Raw genomic sequence first — 18,881 nt, 5'->3', positions numbered from 1 at the left:
TGCTGTTCTTATTAGAACCCTTCTTTTTATATCAGTAACACGCAACCGTCCTGCATGCGGTGACATCTTAAGCAGGCACGCAGGAGGTTATGAAACTCTACCTTGGGAGGATCTCGGAGTGAAATTCTTCCCCCTAGAGTGAGCTTTAATTTCCTTTCTCATGACCAAAGCAATTTGGCTTTCATTTAAAAGTTTCGAGACTGCCAGCAGCTAATAAGTGTAACAGGACTGTAAAACGTTTGGAGGAGAAAAAAAAAAAAAAGAAAAAAAGATTAATAGTTTTATTTGAGGAGGGGGAGGAGGGAGGGAGGGATGGAGGGAGGACGGGGGTCCATAATTTAAAACATAAGACCAAGTCGGGGCTCATTATATAACAATTCCTATGTTAATGTTAATGATCCTTCTACGAAATGAGAAAAGCGCTCACCTTGTTTTTTTGCTTTGTTTGACCTGACTGGGGGAAAAAACCCCAGAAAAAGCCCACAGCTAACACATTTTGAATGGCATTCCAAAGCTGAATTAATCTCTGTTCTCCGAAGTGTCCTGTTTATATACGAACTCCAGAACCAGATGGTCCTGAACCGAAAACCACATGTGAAACTACACTTTTATAACCAGCCTGTATTGGAAATAAATGAGACTTGTACGTTTGGTTTTAATTATAGCTGGATCAAAGGTGCACTGAGGTTTGGGTGCAGCAGTAAAGTCCAGTTAGATAAATCATTATTGTGAATTTAGCAAGACGGCCCACTTTTTTTGTGCAATCCCCCCCAAACCACCCCCCCACCCCCTGCACACACACCTACACACACTCATTCTCTCTCTCTCTTTCTCTCTTACCTTTACACTTACATTATCCTCCTGTTTCCTTTATACTGTTTTAAATCCTTTTTACATATCCATTTTCTTGACCCGAACGAAGAAACACTGACGGAGCGTATTTTCTCAGATGCGCTGCTTTTTTATGCAATGTTTTTTTTTTTTTTTTACTCCTTCAGAAATTCCCAGAATGCATTTCATAATGTGTGCTTTTTTTTTTTTTTTTTTTTTTTTTTTACTTTCCCTCCCAGTCCGAGACGGTTGTTAATGTATTTAAACCCGAATACTCGTCTCGAATTTATGCCTCAAACAACAGAACAAACCCCAGAAATGTTAGGACTTCCTCACGTGTTGCTTTTCCTCACGCAATTCAAGACAGACACAAAAGCGGCTACTGCTGTTACGGTGAAATGTTTTGATTCCGCACAAATGTTCCCAAAGTTTCGAGCCAAGAGAGCGCAGCTCTAATCAGTTCCAACCTTGAACAAAGGGCAAAAGGGGGTGGAGGGTGGAGGGAGGGGTGTTAATTTTTTATTTATTTTTTATTGCCCCTGCTCTTAGTAGGAGGCAGATTTTTTAAGTAGTTTAACCCCATAATCTCAGCGTTTGAAGTTCGCCATGAAGGAAGTTTTTATCCTGCGAACACAATAGATGAATCTCCCTATACATGATGACTACATGTAAATATGAAGGAGAAGCTACACGGACGTGTCTGGAAGGGGAGAAAGATGAGGCTGGCGCCTGTTCTGTTGAGCGACTGGGCGAACTGCCTGTGGCTGATGGCAGTAATTTGTGGCTGAGCTCCAGCACGAGGTCCTGGAGTAAGCAACATTTTGGCCTGCGCAGAATTACAGCTGGGTGTTAAAGGCGTTTGTTGGGCTGCTCGCGTATAACTCCTGAGTTTAGCACTTTCTGATCGTTAGTCGGTTTCATATAGGAGGGTAAAAAAAAAAAGATTCATTTAAACGCTGACCTGTATATTTATTTCTCCTTTAAAGCAGCTTCATGGCTTTGATACAAATCGTTATGAAGCTATTTGGGAATATCGGCGTCTGCGTACGAATTGGGGTTTTATATTATATTCAATACCTACAGCATAAATTCCATTAGAGATTCAGACACAGATAAAAGACCTTTTTTGATGACCTAAAAGGAGTCCGTTCACGTTCCCGAAATGAAGCTCATCTTCCTCTTTGTCTTCTTCTGATCATACCCGGTCCAGACAGTCTTCTAATTTCAGTCTGCAGCAGAGTGTGAGATAATGAATGTGATGTCTCCAGTCCTGTGTGCTAAATTAGCCAAACGAGAGCAACTAGGCCAGAGCGCTAGCTCTCACTCAGCTCCCTGGGCGTACGGTAATATTCTCGTCTAAAGAGCGAGCGCGAGAGCAGGCGTCCTCAGAACCCGCGTTGCCAGATCTCCCAGAGCGAGCGTAATTCGCCCGGCCCGTGACCCACAAGACTCATCATTTACACAAGGTAAACATCATGAAGCTGAGAATTTGGAAAGGAGACGAGGGGGGTGATGTGGTTAAACATGTTTTTTTGAAGTGGAGTTCCCCATTTGTAAATCGCAGTAATCTAAGCTCGGTGCATGCGGCTCCCCGCGCGCTCACTTTCAACACGGGCGTGCTATACAAAGTCCCTCCCGTTTAAAAACGTGTAAAACGTGGCGCTCTGTGCCAAAAAAACGTCGTTCTGACCCCCGATGTGCCGTTTTGTCTGAGAACTCCAGACCTCTATACTGAAGAGGTGTAATGTTTGCAGTAAAAAAGATTTCTCGGTGGTGCGATGAAGATGAACTCGCACTGTTGATTATTTTCCTGTATTTATTCCTCTTACGTTACAATTTTGTTTATTAAACAGCAGCACATTGTACGATTATCTGTTTATGGTTGCAATAAATATTTACTTTTTTTGCACTTATTACCTATAGTATCTACAGGGTTTCCACATCCACATTCCACATGTCCATGGAACGCTACCTCTAACGCTTATTGAACGTTTTATGAAAAAAATGTGAAATGTGGCCTGTCGTTACTCAGAAAGCAGACGACAGAAATCACATCTAATCACTGGCACTGGAGACTCCTTCCATAGACGTCCATTTACAGAAGCCTGCACGCAATCGGCACGCAAATTTTGCATAAATGTGCTGTTACTATAGAAACAACAATGATAATTATTATAAACTACTATCCGATTGGCTCTTATAGAAAATTTACAGCACCTTCGCCCGGTACAAATAATGACCCCGAAGATGAAATCATTCCTTTTATATATACGGGGAATGTTCAGCACCGAATAAATAACCGGCGCATAAATATTTCATCCTCTCCCTCGAAAAGGGGTTTGGTGTGTGTTATCCTTAAAGGCCGAGGAGAAGAACGAGAGATGTGTAATTGTAAGGTTTTGTAGAAGAAGAAAGCCATTTCTCTGGCCTGTAGCTTGACTGTAAATTGCCCCGTGTTTCAGCAGAGGGCTTTTTGCGTCTTTTGGTTGCGTCTCCGTTTTTTTGCCATGTCTGTGCGAGTGGAGATGAGATCTTATGGAGGTAATTATTTCTAAGAGCCCCTTCCACCTCTTACGTTCTACCCCTCTACCCTATTCTCTCTCATTCTCCCTCCTCAGCCATCACAGTAAACCTCCCCCTCCCTTTCTATATTAGAACAGGAGAAAGAAGAGGACGGCTTTGTTTGGCTCACGCTTATGCTTATAGACAAAGGGCCAGGGCTGACTTTGGAGACGAACGATTCTTTAAATGCTGCAGCTCTAAAAGCCTTTCGTTCCTGAGTGATAATGCTTGAGGAGCTTTCCAAAAAACCAGGCCAATTTAGCAGCACTGGACTGAGGACCATTTACATAGCAGCTGTAGGGCAACAACACACATTAATGGGGCGATGTGATGTGTTTCTCATCTGTGTGTGCGCGTCTACGGAAAGAATAAGGACTTTTAAGTACGGACAGAAATAAAAGCTGTACAGCGTGTGCCAAGACCAAAATAGACATTTTATTTACGCCGGATAACGACGATATTCCTTCGGCGAATTCTAAGAAACGTAGATGTTGTTTTTTTTTTTTTTTTTATGTACCGTACGTTACTCTACGCTCGAGACTTGAACTTAATCACAGAAACACCCACCAGAGCATTAGAGTTGCTTGGTGACTTTGGTTTCCATAGCTACAGCGTGAACGCTGATTCCGTTCCAGTCCCTGTAAAACGTCCCTTCATCCTCCGTGGCTTACACGCCCTAATTTCCTTCTCCAAGTCAAGGCTGTTTTTTTATTCGCTCATTTTTCGTTTCTGCGTTTCAATCCGACGACACGGATGTCATTTTAATAGTTCTGTTTTTTTTTTTTTTTTCTTTAACCAAGGCACAGGCAATTACAGCAGTTACTTTTTAAGATTTGAAGTTCATCTCCCCAGACGGTGTTTTCCAGGGTTTGTAACCATAATTTGTGACCATTACATGGACCGAAATGGGCTGGCAGGCAGCGGAGTGTAAGATATGACATGTGGCCAAATCGGTCTCATCATTCTGTTAGCCATGGGTGATGTACTAATGCAAGGGCATCCATTTTCCTTTGATTCCTCGCACAAAGCGGGAATGAACAGTGGACGCTGTGATTAGAGACGAGCGTGAGGCTTCTGACTTTCTTCGCCTCCCCTATATATACGTCCCACTGTTTTTTTTTTTTTACCTGAGGGCACTTTGCACCGAGCCACAAGCTCCTCCTGAAGCTACAAAGACCCCAGCGATTGCTTTTTCTTGCTCGTCTGAGCGTCTCGAGAGGATGGCATCCGGAACAGGAACACGCTGTGGCATAGCGATGTATTCTAGTTGGCTTCAAGCCATTAATAACGTCGATAACACCATGTTAGACGGGTCCTCAAAAGGCTAAACAAGTTTCTCGCTCCCTTTTCTAGAAATAGGGCCATGGGAAAGTGGAAACGATTGGCACAAGCTTTATGTGCCAAGACAGGCTTTGATCCCAGGGATGTAAATTGTCCCAGGAGAGCTGTCGCTGGCCAAAGAGTTTATATTACTGTATCATTAAATGGAGACAATACCCAACAGGCGAATCGTTTTTCATATCATATGGTCAGTGTTTTTATTTTTTATTTTTTTCTTCACAAAACTCACCAGAAAGTCAGAGATGGCTTCGGTTCAAGATTGAGTCATTTCTGAATAATCTTCCCGCTCAACTGTATTATAATTACTCTGTGGTTTTTGTGTGCAGAAAGTCCAAAATTATTTTTGAAAATGGCCAGCCTTAAACTATTTATAAAAAAAAAAAAAAGCATGTTTCAGGGCTGAGTCTCGCTTTTTAGGCTGTTTTGCTTTTTTTTCACCGAGATCCCACTTTTGGAAACGGCGCAGCACAAAAGCTAAATTGTTACCTCATGTTTTCATAGTCTGTTTGTGCCCACTGACAGTTATAATTTGCAGAAATTGCAATGATTATCCACATTAACATACCTGACTGCAGCCATTTATGCTTATTTGTGATACAAAGCTCTCCTTTGGATCCTCGGGATGCTTTCCTTTGCATACTAATGCGTATTAATTCCACCCATGAAAAAGGTATTTGATTTTTCCCCCCCCTCGTCCCCCCCTCCCCCTTCCGTCCGCGCCTTTGTAGTTGCTGAAGAGCAGGTAGCGAATTTCTAAAGCGCCTCTTTCAGACATGTGGGAACGTGATACCTTTAGAAGCGACTGCAGCTGCAGCGCAATGGCAGCCTCTATTTACGCATATTAAAAAAAAAGAAAAAAAAAAAAAGGCATATCCTTTTTTTGTTCTGGGGCGAACAATAACAATAAGCCGAGCTTAGTGTGTGAATGGTGGGCCGCTGACAAAAGGTTTATAGATGGTTTAAAGCACAGATCACATGACCAGGGAAGGTGTAAGCGCTGATTGGAAATGGGTCGAGTGTTAGCAGTTGAGGAATTAGCGATAGCAGCAACAGCAGCAGCACCGACCGGGACCTTATTCAGACAAGAGAGTTGCGTCTGGGCGTTATAATTGCGCAGCACCACCACTGACACTAACCACAGCAGATAGTACATAGCGAACTGTCAGAGGGCATTAAAGGATACAAGGTTTTCTCAAAGCGCGTCGAACACAAAGACATGCGACACCGGCGACAATTAAGCGATCGCCTAGAGCCATACGAGTCCGGAACGGTGTTCAAATAAACGTGTCTCGATGCGGACGGATTTCCGCTCGGACACTGCTGACCGGTAGTGTGTGTGTGTGTTGTGTGTTGTGTGTGTCCAACACCCCTGTCATTAGCGATCATCTCTCCCAGAGCGCAGAGCCCAAGTCCTATCACTCGCGATTAGGCTCAGGGGCCACTGACGGCCGTGGCGTTCAGGTGTCAGGCTAAAGTTAGCGCCCCCCTCTTCCACTGCTGTGCCTGCGAGTAATTAGTCCTGACTCCGGCCATCACAGCATCCTTTCTTCCTCCTGTCCTTTCTTCTCACCGATATTCACTTCATTGACCGCGTGCTCGATGCACAGAGGACTCAGGAAGCATTTTATATTTGTTTACCTGCTTCTTCTGTAAATGCTCCAGGTTCAATAATCCTGCACCGATTTTGCCGGGGTTTTTTTCTTTCTTTTACCGACACTTTTATTCCGTGTCGTTTTTTGCTCTTGTCCTTTTCCATCAGTGTAAGAAAGTGCAGGATTGATAGCATGGTATTGATTATTCTTAGCCTTGCCTTATTGTCGCTAACCGTTTTGCGCTTTGCAGCTTAACCCGGGTTCAGAGCGGATACAGCTGGGAATTTCAACTCAATGCACTCATTTAGTGCATCGGACTCAACTCCGTTATGTAAAAACGTTATGTTATCCTCCCTCCTCGTACTGTTCGCACGCGAGCTTTTCCATGTGTTTTTTCTGACACCGTCTGCTCCCATGACACCATCCAGGACCTGGTAACTACAGAAAATCCCTAATAAAATGAAACAGCAGCACATGTTCTCCACTTTCCAGTTCCTAATCAACAGAGATTACAGAGTCTTTCTTCCAGCTGAACAAAAGCCACCAATCACCATTTCTGTAGTTTTCTTTTCATAATTGTGGCCTTCCATCTGTTCTTCCCACACGAGGGCGTACTCTCTTACGGGTCATACTTAATGCTCCGGTCCTTTTGTACTTCTTAACAGTCACGACTCATGTACCACAACCAGGGTTTCCATTCAGTGTATATGCGCCATAACTCTGATGTCCGAAAGCGACCATATTCCAGCCAATTCACTTTGTCACTTTGTCCGGTTTCCTGTATTTCACATCCTGTTTGTGAATCCGTAAACATTGTTTTGCCATTAATTCTCGATAGGTGACCCTCAGCCCAGCTGGGCCACAATGTATTTTTGCTCCCAGTTTACACAAAACATCTGGATAATATCATTCCTACACCACTTCCTCCTTCCGTCTTATTTTTCCAAATTGCTTGCATTGTGGGGAGCCATTATGCAGCCTGCTTCAGGAGTTACCTAGGGAACTCGCTCGTGTCTGGTGGCACGTTTGAACTCTGCTAATGCGTGTAAATGAAAAGAAGTTAGTCCACTGTTAGGATCAGCGCTGTTCGAAATAAAAGCCGAGCGCGACCGAGGTGGCGAGGTGTTATCTGAGCTGACGATTCCTGCGTGATTCCATCATCTCGCCATAGCCTTAGAATTTACCTGTTAGCATTTACCTGTACGTCTCAACCATGTCCACACGTCTCTGCACTGCTAAAGCCTTTATATTACACGTGCATGCGTGTGTGCGTGTGTGCGTGTGTCCACGTCCTCTCCAAGGCTCCATCTGGGCAGGAGTGGTTTTATTTCGTCCTGTTATTACGTCTGATCCGAAATGAAGCGTGTCTCACGCGTACACACGGGAGACGCTCGGGCGAGCTAACACCGCGGCGTGTTAAACTCTGCGATTAGCGAACAGGGTCGCTGATTATTATCCCGCTGTGTCTACGTGTGCTGGAGGAATTTGCATAATGTATAGTGTACAGAAACGTTCTCACCACACGCACGCGGCAGCAGTACGACCAAGAGCTTTTTTTATTTCCCTCTCTTTATTTCCCAGGATCCACTTTCCTCCAGGTCTCCAGCGTTCCTTTCTGAACAAGAACGAGGTTAGAAACGCTGCTATAATACGTGTTTTTGGTGTATGATCTCTTACAGAGTAAAAACAAAACGCTTCGCACTTGAAGCTCGGTCTACTCTGAGCCAATAATAAAGAATTAGTTCTCATTTGAGGCCATGAACTAAACACTATTAATAATCCACCGCTTTTACAAAAGAGGAGCAACACAGCGGCGTTTCGTTCTCGAAACCCTTTTTAACCCTCGTCTTCAAAAACACGTCAACTCTCCCCTCATTATTCAGGCGTCAAATCGCACACTGTGCGTGTGAAAGTATTCGGACGCCCGTTCATTTGGCAATTACGTATGAGATCTTTGGATGCGGTGGCACAAGATTTCACCTTCGACCAAACCTGTTTCCAGCATGACAATGCCCCTGTGCACAAAGCCAACTCCATCTAAGATCTGCTTTACATGGGTTAGAAGAGTGGAAGATCTCCTGCTTTAGAGCTCCAAACCCTATCGAAGACCTTTGGGATGAATGTGAATGGCGACTGCACACACAAAATGTAGTATAACATCTTCCTAGAAGAGTGGAGGTTCTTATAACAGCGAATGAAGACTAAATGTTAATACCATTCGTATGGTCAGGTGTCCACAAACTTTTGGATATAAAATGCCAGGCATTTAAAGGTGACGTTTACTAACACCCTGAATGTATCTTTCCTCTAAACCCAAACCTCGGGCCTCTGTCCTCCAGCTTGTGTCTCTGTCTCTCCGGGAACCCTGTTACTTCAGTGTCTTTAGTCTGTCAGATCATGTTGCGGCAGAACCAGAGAGGAAACTTCTGCACCATCACCCATCAACCGGTGTTGAAATTGTGCCCAGTTTGATCAAAGAAAACAGAGGTTTTTATGCTGAAACCCTGCGAGTTAACAGACAGCACGACACTCTCGTGGGTCAAGTGCTGCATTTGCATTTTGATGGGATGTTACCGAGTAATTAATGCACCAGTCAGAATGCATTATCCCACGAGCCAATTGAAAGGTTCATTACCAAATCGCCTCTCGCTTCAGAAATAGGTATCTCTCTGGCAACCCCCCCCCCACACACACGCCACCCCAATATGCTTATGGCATGTTGTTCTTTTGCCGTAGTGAAAGACGGCACTTAATAAGGGAATTCACTTGCCTTAATAAAAGTGCACCAGTTCCCCTGTTATCCTGTCAGTTTAATCAGCTCTCAACTTTCTTCATCAGCGCAAGAGAAACGCCACAGCGGCTTTTGCGTAAAAAAACGCCGGTAATGTTTACGCCATTGTTTACAGACGAATCGAAAGGAAAGATGCCTGGAAGTCCAGGGTCCGCTCCAGGGTCTGCTCGGTCAGGCCGGCCCAGCGTGGCACGGAGAAAAATCTGAGTGCTCCAGGAGATTAAAGCCAGAAGAAAATCAGGGCCGCGTGAGCAATCATCATTTCACGAGGACATTCTTTCATCTTCCCCTCTTTCCAGCCCAATGCTAACAGGGACTCATGTCACAACACTGCCGTTGCTTTTATCTTCCTATAATAACTCTGTACAAAAAGAACCAGAAAGAGGAGGGCGGTGGGGAGGGGATCGAGCGAGGCCTGTTCTTTCTCTGCCATCACAGTAAATTTACACAAGGCCCGCTCGTGTTATTGGAGCGGCCTCTTCTATATCATCGCCTTGTCACCAACCGGAGCGGCGTAAAACCAAAGAAAAATACCTGAAACGGAAAAAAAACTTCTTGCAGATGGATTTCTGAAGCCACAAAATCTTTTTTTTATCGTCACCTCATTTAAACACACGAAGCTCTGGCAGATCACACAATTCACACGTTCCTCAGGGTTCTAAATATATATATATCATTCTCTATGCTCTAACAATTGGAATGAGACAAGGAAAGGTGAGGATATCATCATTAAGAACACACACACACACACACACACACACACACACACACACACACACACACACACACACACACACACTCAGGACATAAACCAATGACAAGACTGGGCCAGAAACAGGGACATGGGATTAAGATCAGCGATTTTTGTGTCTGCTGAGGATACACGGTGAAGGACACATTCCTAAAGTCATAGATAACCTAAAGTGTCATCCCAGAAGTGAGTCCTGGCTCGTGTAGATCCCCCACAACCGCATCTCCACTAACAGACGTTAAATTCTCACTCGAAAGAGGCTTCAGAGTAATAATTCCTGATGTTTCTAAAGGGTTCATATGATGTCCAGGAGTGCCAGGAAGAACAGGAAGTAACTCGTCCTGGACCATCAGCGGCCCATCAGCCGATCTCTCAAACACACACTCACACTCACACACACACACACACACACACACACACACACACACACACACACACATCAGCAGGACGGTGCACTTCTGTTCTCCAGCAGGTTAATAGAAATGGAGGAGATGGGCCGAGGAGAAGCAATGCAATTTTCTGCTATTTAAGCTTGAGGAGATGGCACTCTTCAGGAAGCACTGGAGAAGTAAGAGGGTGTAATGGGTGTTTGGAAAGAAACGGAGAGAACGGAGACCGACTTGCTTGGAGTAGACGCTCCAGATTTTAGGCATGCATGGAAAAGAAGAGAAGATGGAGAAATAATCAGCGATCTGAAATTGAATCCTCTCGCTCTCTTTCTCTCATTCTCTGTTAGTCTGTCTGCCATATAAACACACACACACACACACACACACACACACACACACACACACACCCTGAATTGTGCTATTCATGAACACGATATCTTCACAAGCTTCATCCGAAAGAAAGCAGACACACACCAGTAACACAGAGAATCCACTTCAGGCCGATGATAAGAACTGATGTTTCTTTAATTGCCACAAAACAATGGAAAGTTAATTACCTGGAAAAAACCCGAGCTGACAGACAGGGATTGTATACGTGCAACGTCTCCCCTGAGACGCACCAAGTGCTGTCTTTATAAACGACGTCAAGTTGCATTATTTTAATTACGGCGCATCACAATAATCCTGTTTGTGCTGGATTTTTCTCGTAACCCGGGTTATAAAACATCGTACGCGGACTTCGTTATTGATTTAATTCGTTAGCTCATCGTGGCGCCCATGTGACGTCTCAATTCCAGCTCCCATGACGATTTTAGACAATAGGCTCCCTTTTTAAATCGTTAATCACGGCACTTTCCTAATTAGCCGAAGAATGTGCAGGAGATACAACGAGCTTTGTGAGGATCGCTCCAGATCGGCCCCAGATGAGACGTCAGATTAAGAGAGCTTATCGCCAGGTTGCGTTCGTTAAACAGATGCTCCGGTTTAGTTCATTCTGTCGAGAGCTGGTAAAGTGAGCAAGCCCCTTCCGCGTTATTCACCCGGGTCGGCTGATCGAAACCCGGCTCAATAGCACTAAACCAGCTCATGCTCCGAAGATTTGTCTTACAAAACCTTGAAAACTGCTCTGAACGTCCATACATTGATTTTCGTTGGCAGGGATCTCCAGGGCTTTCATGTAGAGGCAGGCTCCATGCAGAGGTGAGGAGAGGGCTTCCCCCATCAGAGTGGATGCTGGGAAAATTGAGACAGGGGTTCCCTTTTCAGCCGAGCTCGGACAAAAGAATCAAAAATAAAAAAAGCGTGTGAAGCTACTGAAGCTTGGCCAGGTCTTCGATTATACGGATACCTCATGTCATGGAATTGATGTAAGGACAAAAGAAGATACCTATGCACCATCTTCTCTCTGTTCACCGAGAACCCGTTTCCTGCTTATTAAAACCTTCGAGTTCCCTCGCTTGTGCTCCGCAACAATTTTCCCAACAAAACTAATTAAGTCGGAAACGTGGAAGCGAAGCGCGTTTGAAACCGTCGTCTGAGCGCCGCAGCCAGTAGCAGACGCTGTAATTGCAGGCGCAGGTAGTAATGAACATTAATGAACGCCTTCGCACACTCGGAAGCAGCTGCGTTTTATGTGCATCGCTGATGAAATTTTTAAAGCAGCCACCAGCATGAAAAACTCATCACTACTACATCAGCATCTGGACAGATGCATGACACGCTCGTCTTCCCGTTTCATCCTTTTTTGAAGTCTTGAGGAATTCCGACATCGAACTGGAGCCTAATTACATATCTTGGGACTGGCTGGATTTAAGCGTTCATATATATATGTGTGTGTGTGTGTGTGTGTGAGAGAGTCAGGAAGCCAGACATTCTGGCAGCTGCCAGTGTGTGTGCCACCTGCCATACATCTCTCTATTAGCATAATCATCTCTCCGGCAAATGGCAATAATGGTGTCACGCACCTTCGTGTAATTGCTACTGTCATAATATATGCCAAATGATTGTGTTGTGTGATTAGATGTTGGGGGAAGTGAGGTCTCCGGCGTCACATTCACACTCGAGTGCCTTTATTTGGAGGCGCCGGGACGAACCTGGACGAGGACACACTCTCTCTCTCTCTCTCTCTCTCTCTCTCTCTCTCTTCTCTCTCTCTCTGTCTATGTGGCAGCGCCCGTGCGATCGTCTTCCTGTAATTGTGACAAATGCAAATCAGAAAGAGATGGTGTGTGATATTCTTAAATTAAACACCGCCCTGATTAAAGCTGTCATGATGTTTTCACGGGAAGGTCCACGATGCGAAACCCCCAGCAACTCGTTTTCCCCCAAAAATAAATGTAACCATAAAAGGATTAGGTGGTATAGCGTATAGTAAATAAACATGGTGTTGTGCGTCGGGCGTGTTGGCAAATTGTTGTGGTATAAGGGGAGTAAAACACTTCCAGATGTTCTGCTGAAAGAAAAAGTCTCATCTCTCGGCTGATTCCTGACATAGCCTTTGATAGACTTTGCGTTCGCCGGGAAGCGTCGTCGAGGAACTCGTTAAAGTCGGGACTGAATGTCGGAGAAGGAGTGGAGGAGATGGGAAATCTGCAGGCTGTGGCTTTACTAATGTTTTACATAATTAGCCTCGCTCGGGTTTTTGCTCCGAGGGACGGCTTAGGCGAGCAAATGAATAGGTAATGATTGTAGTGGCCAGAGGCGCCGCGGTCTGAGCGTGAGTGGCAGACGCCGGGGCCACTGTGACGAACACGGGGCTTAATTGGGCCAGGAGAAAGAGAAATGAAAGAGAGAGAGAGAGGGGAAGGGGGGGAGCGTGCAGGGACGCTGCATAAACAACACACAATCCAAACAGGAAGCTAATGGATTGCACGCTCGGCTTGCTGCACCTCGGTGCACCAAAGGAGGCAAGGAATTATACACGAATATGGCCTGTATGCGGATTAGACCTCAGACATGCTGCCGTCGTGTCGTTCAAGTCCTCATAATCTGCTAGCGCGAGTTTTTCAGCGTGCGAGAAGAAGAAGATTGTTGCATCTGCTAGTGTTTTTTTGTTTTGTTTTGTTTGTTTGTTTGCAGTCCACGCCCTGCAGGTATTTATACATATCGACACGCCTGCTTTAAAAGGCCAGTGGCCTTTGCTTCTCTCTGTGCACTGGAGGTGGCTGATCTGTTCGGAGCGATCCTCTCTAATCGTTGTGAGCAGGAGGAAAACACACTGCCTTTTTAAAGCGCCCGTGTCTTAAGATGTCATTGATTAAATGTTAACTGATATACTCTAGTTGGCAATCTCGTTAGAGATTCTAGTAGCCGAGATAGACAGTTTAGAGACCCAGCTGATCAATAATACAGATAAAGATTTCATCCATCAATGAGCTCCCCAAAACAAAAGGTGTGTGTGTGTGTGTGTTACCTGATTAGGCCAACGGGGAGCTCGTTCTCACCTCTCTGGACTGCCCAAACAGCTTTTGTTTTGGTTTTGTGCTTTTTATTTATTTATTTATTTATTTATTTTATAAGTCGATTGCCTACAAACACGGAGGATGTGTAATTACCGAGCCGAACAGTCCTGCAGATAACGTGCCTTTGACTCAGCTCGGATAAAGGTTAATCTCCTCGTCTCCGTTCTGCGAGATGGATCCTGGCTTTTATATATTTATTTAAGGCTGAGACAGAGAGAGAGAGAGAGAGAGAGAGAGAGAGAGAGAGAGACCGTTAGCGAGGAAGAGTTAGACCCCGCTGCATACCAATGGCAGCGCAAATGACCGAATCGATGGCGGAATGGCCACTGCTGTTTAAAGGTATCAATAAAACGTTGCCTTATTTTACACTCGCTGGATAAGTGTTGTAGTTAAAAGTCCGCCGGATGTCTTAATTGAAAGTTAATTCGAAATCAATAAAGGCGGTCATTTAAATATCGATCTGCTCAAATTGCGCGTACGTCTCCCACCTGTATCGTATCGTACCGTACCCTATGCTAACGTACCGTACCGTACCGTACCCCAACCCCTTGCTCCATTACTCCTCTTTTCTTGTCTTTTCTTTTCCTGTAACAACTTTGTTAAAACGCAATCAATAAGCCACAATTGGTGTGCTGTAAATGGAAATAATTGACAGTCGGGTGCCAAAGTGCCCATGAGGGGATTTTCATTGTTTTTTTTCCTAAGGCATATATCATTTAAAACAAGTCATGTAGTAGATGTTAATTGCGTTATGTGTCCCAGCACTCGATGGAGAAACGCGATATTGATGCGGTTTAATAGGCAATAATCAATATAGCGCGACTGCTCCGGCGCTCATTAATTTCTTATACGTTCTCCTTCTCCTTTTTTTTCCTTTTCGTCAAGGGTTACGTCGAGGCTTTATATCTCCAAGCAGCTGGATGCAGTCCATCTGCGCTCATTTCTGCTCCTCGATCCATGTTAGACAAATGAGGAGAAGACAAAGAGCGAGAGAAAGGCGGAGTGAGAACACTGAACGTCGTCCGTGGCCCCTGCCTATCAGCTTAATCTTATTTATTTAAAGCATATGTCTGCTTGTACTCCTTTGTCAGGGTCTATTAGAGACACCGAGAGCCATATGACATTGTTTAGGCCGTAATGAAATAGAATTTTCTTTTGCTGTTTTTTGCATGTTTTTTGCGGAGGTTGAATCGAAGGCGGCGAATGCGACACGTCGTTGCTCTGCAGTTACGGAATCCCGTCCTTCCAGCCGTTTTCCTTAGCTTTTCCCTGAATCTTTCCCAGACGGTATGAACTCCACGTTTGTGAATTTGGTTTGATTCGGGGCCCGAGCAGTCTAATTACTTCTGGCTCGTAATTTGGATTTTATTTTTTTCGCTCTCGTGTAAATTTAAATCAAAGCCGGTCTGAACTTAGACAACATGAACTCGCTGAACTTTCGCTGTGTGTGTATATGAGTGTGTGTGTATATAAGTGTGTGTATATGAGTGTGTGTGTGTGGAGTTTTCTCATAGTAGCGGTTATGACCAAAACCACATCTACTGTCACGGCAGCTGCTGAAGTAGCCGTTATAACCGCTGCAATGACCTGCATTATTTCGCCTGAAAATAACTGCATGTACCTGCTTATGGGAATCAACTGTGCGTTCATTTATTGTTTTCTGTTTTAATGCTTTGCTTCCTACCAGGAACTGAACTAAAACATTTCGGATGTGCTGTTCTAGGGGGAAAAAATACGGTAGAGTTACTGTTAACTTAAAGTATCGAATTTCTATCATATCACAGCATTTTTTATGATCAAAGAATAGATTTTATCTATTAACAGTTACATTTTACATTTCTTGAACGTTTAACAGTGTTTCAAAGCTCTAAATCTGGAGACTCCTTCCATGCATAACGTGAATGCGGATTGGACACAACCAGCGTACCGCCAGAACAACTTCCGGCCAATCAGAATCGAGAATTTGCAGCAATGTAGTATAAAAAAAAAAATCATAATTATATAAATACAAAATATCAATTATAATTAAGACACGTCACAGTCAAAACGCTTGTTATTGCTGAATAGGTCAAAAATCCGACGTCCTCAATAATATAAAAACTATTTTGTAGTGGATCGGGATGTGCGATTTATATATATATATATATATAAAATGATGCAAGCATTGTGTAACATCTCAGACTTCAAATCATTTGTGGAAGCTGTGAAAGAAAAAAAAGAAATATTAGACATGTCCAGAGTGATGTACAACACCGTACGTTATTTCAGAGCGACTGACGAGAGCAGAGCTCCTGGTAATCCACAGCCAACCACGTTATGATGAAATGAACATCCAGGATGCCTCAATAGATATATATATATATTTATACATTTGGAAAGCGGTGATTAAAATAACCGTCCAGAGATAATTACAGTCTAATTTAATAACATATTGCTTTTGTCTTAAAATACAGCGTACAAAATGAGCCGCAACATTTCAGCATGTGGTTTGCATCATTGGAGAAGGAAAGAAACAGTGTTTTCCATTTCGACAAAGAAATGCGGGTTCAAACCTATGAAGAGTGGCGTCTCGTATTATTTTTTAGGGCTTGTATATAATTCTATTTAAATAAAACACATCTTTTTTATATCAGGTTTAGATGGAAAGAAAAGGGCAGATGTGTGTAATTGTGTGTATTGTAGTTACAAAACATTGATTTCTTGTGTGTGTGTGTGTGTGTGTGTGTGTGTGTGTGTGTGTGTGTGTGTGTGTGTGTTGCTCAGGTGTGTTTTGTGTATGTGTGTTGGGCTGCTGGTCTCAGGGTTCCCAGAGCAGGTCTTCAGATGGGTGACAGATAGGTCTTATTTGTCTGATAGAGCTGAGCAGGGAAATGGAGCTACAGCTGGTTACTTCATTAGGTCCTCCCATTGATTGAACCCTCGGCTGAAGTGATGCTGCAGCCTCCTCCGATAACTGCTGGTAATAGAACAAAATGAATTCTTATCACAGAGATTGGAAAGGCCATTAACCCTGGCCTCCAGTGCTTTTTAGAAGTCACAGACAGGAAGCCAAGCAGTGAGCAGGAGAGAGGGAGTGGGGGAAAAAAATAGAAACAGGGAGGAGAAAAGGAAAAAAAAAAACGGGGAAAAAAAAAAAGCCATGTGCTCTGTTGGAGCCGGGGTCACGTTGGCGGCCGTGTGTGAAATTTCCAGGCCTTTTGGCTCCTGTGCAGATGAAACAGCTACCCAGGGCAGATGTTTATAATCATGTCTTGAATAAATATTGGACAGAGAATAATAAAAGACAAGGAATGGAGGGAGGAAGGGAAGGGAGGAGGGAGCAGGAATCTGTTTAAATTATTTTCAAATAGTGCAGCAAAGAGTCTGCCTGCTCGGAACCTGTGTGTGTGTGTGTGTGTGTGTGTGTGTGTGTGTGTGTATACGATGCAACAAAAACACAACTTCTGTCTAACACCCAGGTGTGTGAAATACTTCCATCGAAGAAGCGTAATCGTGAAAGACATTTTGGTTTCGGATTAATAAATTAAAACATGAATAAAAAATTCACAACATCCAAATTTAACTACACGTTATACTAAAATTATTTATTTAAAAAAAAAATTGCAATAATGTGTGCATTCGATTCACTTCTCGTGCTAAAAAGTTATTCCTGAATTATAGCTTATGAAAAAAAAAACATTTCTATATGTTTTGACGTCGCTTTTAAAAAGAAAAGAAAATTATTGCACCAAAATCTGTATGTATATTTTAAATCTATATATTTTAAATCAATATATCTATATTTATATATATTTTATTTTATTATTTATTAAGAATGCGCCACCTTTCAGCTACCAAACTCCAGAAATTATCGACACTCGTGAGTGGACACTTTTTTCTTTTCTCAAAAATGTTGAGCATTGAGATTTATGAATAATAATAATAAGAAAAAGCAGAAGAACGATAATAGATTTTTGGAATCGCGTTCCTCTGTCTATCGAGAAGAGCTGCGTTTTTTTATTCTGTTCGTGCAGCAAAGCGGACGGCTTTAATCTTTATTACGTGTGCTCGTATATGACAGGTAGAAAATGAAATAATAGTTCCAGATGCATCGTCTGTTTTGATGAGAGGACGGTGAGAGAGAGAGAGAGAGAGAGAGAGAGAGAACCTCACATGGCAATAATTGCGATTCGTGCGAGTGCTGATCCGAGCGATTTGCTCGTAAGTTGGTTTCGACTCCAGCCTTTAATAAGCTGAAACAACAACAGAAAAAAAATATTGACGGCAACAAAATGGGATCTGAATATTTTTCTTTTTTTGCTTCTCGGTAAGACATTTTCATAACAGTTATTATTCCAAACCTCTAGCAGAGAGCGTCCTCGTAACCTTCGGTAGTTCGGTCTTTAAAGTCGAAGCCAGATGGGCTCAATATGTGTCCCAGAGCGCAATGACGTCATGCCTCCTCTCAGCATGCGAGGAAGACTCCGGCTTTGTACTCACGCTGATTCACCCCGAACCCCCGACCCAGAGGGCTGGTAATTCTGCCATGTGTTTGTCTAGGCCAGACTACAGAGGACGTATGACCACTTGAACTCTACAATAAGATACCATCATTATACTTTCACTTTTGTTTAAGTGCGGCACTCCGGATTTCTCCAGACGAGCGCTGGAGAGCGGGCATTATCCCTTCTTCCATGCTATAAGGCTGAGTAATGTTTTTACAAGTGGCTGTATGTCATAAAATTGCACAAGAAATACAGATTTTGAAACAGTTACAGAGAAAACATGATAGTCTGCAAAAGCCATGTAATATAGGATAATGTACAGCTGTCTGGACACCTCCTTATAGCAATTCCTGCTGCTTCTGATAACGTGTGTGTGTGTGTGTGTGTGTGTGTGTGTGTGTGTGTGTGTGTGTGTGTGTGTGTGTGTGTGCGTCTCTCTCTCAGGCTTAGTAGCAGCAGCAGTAACATGAAGACTTAGCCCACTCTCGGCGTTGATGTTTAGTATTTTAGACATGGTACATTAACGGCATCTGGTTAAGATCTAAATGCTTGTTAAATACGGAGAAATTTGGAAAAAGAGAAAGAGGAGAGTGGGGGGGGGAAGCATTTGGGAGGATAAAAAAAAAAAGAAAAGGGGGTGGTGGAGGAATGGAGGAGTGGCGCAGCAACAAGTCAGTAA

General features: G+C 43.6%; 1 protein-coding gene across 2 annotated transcripts in view; it reads left to right on the top strand.

Annotated features, from left to right (window-relative positions):
• The window catches only part of zfhx4 (zinc finger homeobox 4), a 71,369-nt gene that overhangs the window by 36,277 nt on the left and 16,211 nt on the right, over positions 1-18,881 (top strand). The window lies entirely within an intron of this gene.

The sequence above is a fragment of the Silurus meridionalis genome, chromosome 21 (assembly GCF_014805685.1).
Source record: "Silurus meridionalis isolate SWU-2019-XX chromosome 21, ASM1480568v1, whole genome shotgun sequence".
In the NCBI taxonomy this organism is placed as follows: domain Eukaryota; kingdom Metazoa; phylum Chordata; class Actinopteri; order Siluriformes; family Siluridae; genus Silurus; species Silurus meridionalis.
This window is presented reverse-complemented; position numbering and strand designations above follow the sequence as displayed.